The sequence below is a fragment of the Trichechus manatus genome, unplaced genomic scaffold, assembly GCF_000243295.1.
Source record: "Trichechus manatus latirostris isolate Lorelei unplaced genomic scaffold, TriManLat1.0 scaffold00101, whole genome shotgun sequence".
In the NCBI taxonomy this organism is placed as follows: domain Eukaryota; kingdom Metazoa; phylum Chordata; class Mammalia; order Sirenia; family Trichechidae; genus Trichechus; species Trichechus manatus.
The window spans coordinates 6,149,828-6,157,285 of NW_004444037.1; the positions used below are offsets into that span (position 1 = coordinate 6,149,828).

At 41.7% G+C, this 7,458-nt stretch overlaps 1 pseudogene; it reads right to left on the reverse strand.

The window, feature by feature from the left end:
* Positions 1 to 282: 282 nt before the first annotated feature.
* LOC101357986 (60S ribosomal protein L31 pseudogene) lies at positions 283 to 674 on the reverse strand (annotated as a pseudogene).
* Between the last annotated feature and the right edge of the window lie 6,784 nt (positions 675 to 7,458).

Sequence of the window (7,458 nt, forward strand, 5' to 3'; positions counted from 1 at the left end):
TTATTTTTCTGAAATCAGAGACTCCAAGTAGACAGCACTGCAGTAACTCATTGGTTAAAAACCATTTCAGCTGAACTTATCTCACACTGAGTTTATATTTGTTGGTCCAGAGTAAGGCAAAGGGTAAGAATGGAGATCAAGGTGAGAGTTGAGATGGCAAAAGCTTTCCTGTTTGCTTCCTGGATAGAACACTAGCCTTCAGTTCTTCTCTAACCTCCCTCCAAGACAAGGTCAGATCCCCTTTTCTTTTTCTTTCTTTCTTTTTTTTACAATTTTATAACTTTATTTGATAATCAGCTGTTGGTTTTCATCCATATTGACCAACTGTAGGTTTATGAAAATGGTGACAGGTTCATAGTAACCAATGTATAGAACTTGTTTGGTGAATCTTCATCCACATTATGCTTTGTGGCCAACTGTACATGGATGCGGTATGGGACATTCCTTATTCCTTTGGCTCAAACAGCTCTGTTGAGCCTGGTGTCAATGTGCACATCTGGCTTTCTCATCTCCTTTATGGCAAATTTCTGGATCTCCTTGGGTGCTCAAGGGGCATACTTCTTGAAACCCACTCCATAGATGCACTTGTGAATGTTGATGGTATCGTCTCTGGTCACCACCTCATTAATATTACAATGGCCCTTCTTCTTGCCACCCTTGTTTGCAGGAACCATTGTGCCACGACCAGGTTGGAAAGCAAGATCTCCTTTTTTACATACATTCATAACGCCCTATCTTCTCACTTGCAGCTCTGATCATAACTTTAATGAAGTAATTATTTGGGTAATTATTTTACTAAGTCTTTCTCCACCATTGAACCATAAGCTCCATGAGGATAGAGATGTCAACAAATATTTTTGAGTTAATGAGTAAATGAATGAAAGATTGTGTCACTGACTTAGTATGTGCTAAGCACTGTGAGAGGCATAGGAATTACAGAGAGGAATAAGACAAAGAAGGCCTGCCTTCAAGGAACTTATAATTGAGCAAGTCATTAGAAAGCTGGTGAATGCTTCAAGGGACAAGCATAGCGAGCTGTGGGAGCCTGCCACAATCTGACATGGGTTTGAGGGTACATGGGTGTAATACACTGAAAAATGCTTGATGATTCATAAAACAAAGTGGTGGGGACGAGAGGAAAGAGCTTTCCAGGCAGACAGAACTCCCTGTACCAAGGCCTGAGACAGGAAAGAACTTAGCTCTTAACTAGACTAAAAGAAAATTGTTGTGGCTGGAACACAGTGAAGGGGAGAGTGATACAAAGAGATACGGGCAGGGGCCAGACCACACAGGGCCTTTTAGTCCTTGTTATTAAGTTAGACTTTTCTCTGAAGGCAATAAGAAGCCATTGATTGATATCAAGCCATGGAATGGCATAATTGGATTTGTGTGGGTTTGAAAAAATAATAATTTCTCTGGCTGCTTTGTGGAGAATAGGTTGGATGGAGGGAAAGAGACTTGAATGAGGTGGAACTGGTCAAGAGGCTACAGGGCAGTCCAGGTGAAAAGCAATGCAGCCTTGGTGGAGGTCGTGGGGGAGAAGAGGTGTGAGAGGATTCAGGAGAATTTAGGAAGCCAAACTTGAAGAGTAGAAGGAAGTCAAGGGAGAGGGTCATGCATGACACCCAGCTTTGGGGCTTGAGCAGTTGGCACATATCCTGCTGTTTAGTGCAGCAGAGGACATTAGAAGAGGAGCAGGTCTCTGGGGAACAATCATTGGTCCATTTGGGGACTTCTTGAATCTGAGGAGCCTGTGTGTCTTCCAGAATCCCTGGGTGGTGTAAATAGTTAACAAGCTCTGCTGCTGAGTAAAGACAAGCCTGGTGATGTGCTTCTGAAAGGTCACGACCTTGAAAACCCTATGGAGCAGTTCTACTCTGCACACATGAGGTCACCCTAAATCTGAATTTACTCAACAGCAGCTAACATCAACAACAAAAAAAGCCCTATGGAGCATAGGTCTATTCTGACATGCATGGTGTCACCATAAGTCCAGAATCAACTCAATGGCAACTCGTAAACTGGTGTGTCTTCCAAGAGGAGCCATCTAGTTGGTAATCGGCTATGTGAGTCTGAAGCCCAGCAGAGGGACAGCACTGGAAATAGAGAACATCTAGATGGTAAAGGGAGAAGGGAGCTAGGAGGGCTTAAGAGAAGAGAGGCCTGAGGAAATCCACCTATGGCCAATGAATAGATACACAACGACTGCCTGAAAACAATGCAGCAACCCTCTGCAAGGTAATAAGGTAATTCTTCTTGTGTGTTGTTTTCTAATCCCTATACTCTCAAGGGCATCAGAGAATCATATTCTTATGTGTGGTAGAGGCTGTTAGTTGCTTACTCTATATCCAGTTAGCTAGAAAATTATATTTCCCAGCATCCTTTGCAAATAGGGATGGTTAATGGGCTGTAAATGCAAATTGTTAAATGGGACTTCTGAAAAAGCTCTCTAAGGAGGCAGTGATCTTTTGCTCTTCCACCTTCTTTTACTTCTTGCCTTGAACTTGGGCATGATTACTGGGCTGCAGTGGCCATCTTGGACCATGAGATAACCTTCAGGATAGAAGCTACACACTAAGGGTGGGGAATGAACAGAAAGATGGTTTCTCGATCTCTGATGATTGTGGAGTTACCGTAAAGCCTAGAATACTCCCAGGCTTCTTAAATGTGAAATAAAAAAAAATAGACCTCTATGTTGTATAAGCCACTGATATTTAGATTTTATGACAGTCAAATGGTGGCTTCAAGAAAGAGATAGTGTAGGAATGAGCAAGAAAGAATAAAGCAGGTCGGACTGGTGCATAAAAGAACAAAATGGTCTTTCCTATATCATCAGGGGAAAAAATTCCATATTTTTTGCACTATCTTGAGCTGGCAGTGAAACAATTTAAGTAGATCATCTCAAATGCCTCTTCTCGGGAGTCTATCAGCAATTGAGCATCTTTGAATCACAAGGGAATGTTAATTCTCCATATTAAAAGAAAGACAAAAATAGTGTTCACTGTAATTAAGTTGTAATAACTCTAACAGAATAATTGCAAAGTTTAGAATATTCCAGATTTCTTAGTTATCTACTGTTGCTATAAGAGAAATACCACAAGTGGATGGCCTTAACAAACAGAAAGTTATTCTCTCACAGTTTAGGGGGCTAAAAGTCCGAAAGCAGGGTGCTGGTTCTAGGGGAAGGCTTTCTTTCTGTGTCTGCTGTGGGGGAATATCCTCATCAATCTTCCCCTGGGTCTAAGAGGTTCTCAGCATCGGGACCCCGGGTCCAAAGGACACATTCTGCTCCCAACTCTCCTTTCTTGGTAGTAGTAGATTCCTCTCTCTCTGCTCACTTCTCTCTCCTCTTATCTCTTGTAAGATAAAAGGTGATACAGGCCATATCCCAGGAAAACTCCCCTTACATCGGATCAGGGCTGTAACCTGAGTAAAGATGTTGCATATCACCCTAATCTTGCCTCATTAACCACAGGAAGGGATTAGGATTTAAAACACATAGGACAATTACCTCAGATCACAAAATGGAGCATAACCACACAATACTGGGAATCATGGCCTAGCCAAGTGGACACATATTTTGGTGTGACACTAGACAATTTAGAAAATGCAGGTGTCTCAGCTGCATTGAAGTGCACACTCATTCTGTACAAAGTTCCCCCACAAAATTTCTGGAATAAAAGGTCCTTAAAAAAATACATACATGTAAATGAAGAACACCAAAGGCACAAGGGAAGTATTAGTCCAAGAGACAGAAAGGGCCACACAGACCAGAAGACTTCATCAGCCTGAGACCAGAAGAACTAGATGGTGCCTGGCTACCACAAATGACCGCCCTGATAGGGAACACAACAGACAGTCCCTGATGGAACAGGAGAAAGGTGAGGTGCAGAACTCAAATTCTAGTAAGAAGATCAGACTTAACGGTCTGACTGAGACTGGAGGAACCCTGAAAAGCATGGCCCCAGGATTCTCTATCAGCCCAGAACTAAAACAATTTCTGAGGCCAACTCTTCAGACAGGGATTGGACTGGACTGTGGGATATAAAGTGATATTGTGAGGAGTGTGTCTCTTAGCTCAAGTAGATACAAGAGACTAACGGGCAGCTTCTGTCCGGAGGTGAGATGGGAAGGCAGAGAGGGTTAGGAGCTAGTTGAATGGACATAGGGAATCAGAGGTGGAAAGGAGGAGTGTGCTGTCGCAGTATGGGGAGAGCAATTAAGGTCACATAGCAATGCATGTATAAATTTTTGTATGGGAGACTAACTTGAAATGTAAACTTCATTTAAACTACAACAATAAAAAAATTTTAAAAAATACATACATATATATGTATATACATATATATACATATATATGTATTCTCATTTTATTCTCAGTTCCTTTTAGTCCACTAATTCTTCTAGGATTTCTGTCTCCAGGTTCCACTAGCCTACAAGGTAAAGCTGTGGAATTATGTAGTTGAATGGGTATGAGTTACTCAACATCATTCACTTTCAAGAATTAGCATGCTTGTTTTTCTCCTTCAATAAATAAATCTGGTTCAGGCTCCATCCACCCAAGCTAAATGGAAAATTCAATCTCAAGAACCTTTGGGTTAAGATCATATAAGAGCCCCAAGAGTTTGAGGCAGGGCCAAATATTTGGGGAGAGATTTCTAGTCTTCAGGCATCATGGTTGCCATAGAGATGCGTGCTGTCCATTAGAATGCTAACCACTCCAAGCCATGTGCCCAAATTGTGCAATGGGGACCTAGTACTCCCAAGCCTGCCAACTTCAGGATTCAGTACCTAAGCATCCACACAACACCCCATCAGATGTACATACCTCTTAGAGCTTCCTAGGGAATATAGGGCAGACACGTCCCTTCCATCTTGAAGGGTCGCCTCCCAGATCAGGCCACCTTCAACTCAAAGCCCCAGTCTCCATCTCATTTCCTTTTAGAAATGCCTACTTAGTGGCTCCTACTTGTAAGAAAAACATAAAAGCAATTAACTTCCTCCCAGAAGGAAGACGGTCATGGAGAAGATGTAAGACAACTTCAAAGAAACACAATGTGTTTTATTCTTCCCTGGGGGGTCCACCATTAAGTTTTCTTCCTAATAACTGTATCTGGCTCACTGGCCTCATCTTCAAACTTGATGGGCCAAATCCCTACTATGTTATTCTACTCTTCTGATGCCTCACACGTGCCACAAGTGGCCTCTGATCATTTCAGCATTACTGTCCAGTGACTTCCACTTTCCTCTTCTCTAAGCCTCTCCTAGTTGTTGCCTCATGAGATCTTCCAACATGCAGAGGACATAGCAACCACTATTACCATGCTAAAGTACGGTGAGGGCTCTCCTTTTCATCCCCCAATTCATAAATTCTCTTATTAGTCCCCTAAACAGGGCAATGTAGTTTCAGGTTCTTACCCCTTTTCTGGAACCCTGTTCGAGAATCTCAGCATGGGAGGGCCATCCATCAATTGCAACAGGTCAGATCATTAAGTCCTTATGGGATTTACCAACCTTCTCATGGAAACATAAACTTTGGATCATTTCTATCTGCCCATCCAGATGGGCACCTGCCCACATCATCAATGCGCACACACAACTTAAACCTGTCTCTGATACCTTCGCTACACTGAATATGTGCATGAATTATTAATGCCAAAGGGCTCTGGGTTCGTATCAGTTTTGTGACCCTTCTGAGCTCCTGTAGTTGTCCTGCTGCAATGTGTTAGAAAGAACTAGCCCTGAGCAAGTTTGTAGCATTAAAGGACTATCTCCCTGAAGACTTACTCTTCCTTTGATTGTTGTACCATCACCAGTAAAGCAGGGGCAGGAAAGCATAGCAGTTAAGAGCATGAACTTAGAAGTCAAACTGCCTGGGTTCACACCTCAGCTCAACCACTTGCCATACTTTGGTCAAATCACTTAACCTCTGTGTGCCTCAGTTTCCCCATCTGTATAGTGGGAATAAATGACTGCACTTACTTCTTAGGATTTTTAGAAAGTTTTGATTAGTTAATATTTGTATATAGCTGACAACAGGATCTGCTCCACAATAAATGCTTTGTAAGCACTTGTTACATTTTGTTGTAATAAATATAATGTCAATGCACCACTAGCTTGCTAATGTTAAGAGATTATCTAAACACTCTTTGAAACATGAATATTAGTTACAAAATCAAAACAAAAATAATGTTTTATAGTTATAAAACAGGTTAATAATTATGCAGACTTCATTGATAACCATATTATCATTATTACCAATTTATTAGCAATGAGGAAACTTCACAAATAATCAAGATGCATATATACGTGGCAATAAACCAGGGCTATTGGAAATAGATGATATCAGTGAAATAATTCATTCTACTTTCAATAAATAACGGTGTGATGTTTAATTACTTTGCATGCGATGAGAATCTTCCTGAATAAATGAGTGCAGTTGAATCTGAAATGTATAGGGGGCGCTAGAGAGAAAAAAGTAAAGGGAATGGAAGGGAATGGATAATAGGAGGGAAAGGAATGATAAAGCACGTGTAAGAGCATGATTTTCAAGCTCCAGGCTCTCTTAGAGGGACTTTTTGTGACTTCTTTTGCTTTCCTGTTTTTAAACCTGGACACAAATGATTTGAGTCGAACAAGAATTCATAGCGTGATTCATTCTGGACTCCATGGCCCCTAACCCGAAAGTAGACATGACTCCAGGGTGGACACCAAGCCCCCAGGCTTACACTTATAGTCTGCGCACTGCTGAAACGTACCTGGCTAAGGGAGGAAGTGATGGCTGAAACCCACCTTAAGCTGAGCTCCCAAAGACTAGCCTTGGGTCAGGCTGCATCAGCCTGAGGGCAGCGGCACGGTTTGCAATTTGTGCACCCACACGATGCCTTTGGCAATTGGCACAAAGATGCTTGATGTCCTAGTTGATTCCCTGGTGGATACATTGGCCTATCTTATTCCTATCCTCTGAAAAATCACATTGATTTAGATTGCATTCAAGAAGTTGAGGAATAGAGATGTGTATCAGTAGTCCCTCCAAACAACATAGAAAATAAATGAAGTACTTTAAGGGATTGGTATAAAGACAATTTTCACAAGTAGCAGTCAAGAAATCAAACAATGTATTATTGCATTGGGCAAATCTGCCGCAAAAGACCTCTCTGGAGTGTTAAAAAACAAAGGTGTCACTTTGAGGACTAAGGTGCACCTGACCCAAGCCACTGTATTTTCAATTTCCTCATATGCATACGAAAACTGGACAATGAATAAGGAAGGCCGAATCATGGCATGGAGAAGAATATTGAATATATTCTTCAATATCCTGGACTGCCAGAAGATCGAACATTTCTGTCTTGGAAGAGAAACAGCCAGAATGCTGCTTAGAAGAGACGATGATGAGACTTCATCTTTACATACTTTGGACATGTTATCAGGAGGGGCCAGTCACTGGAGAAGGACATC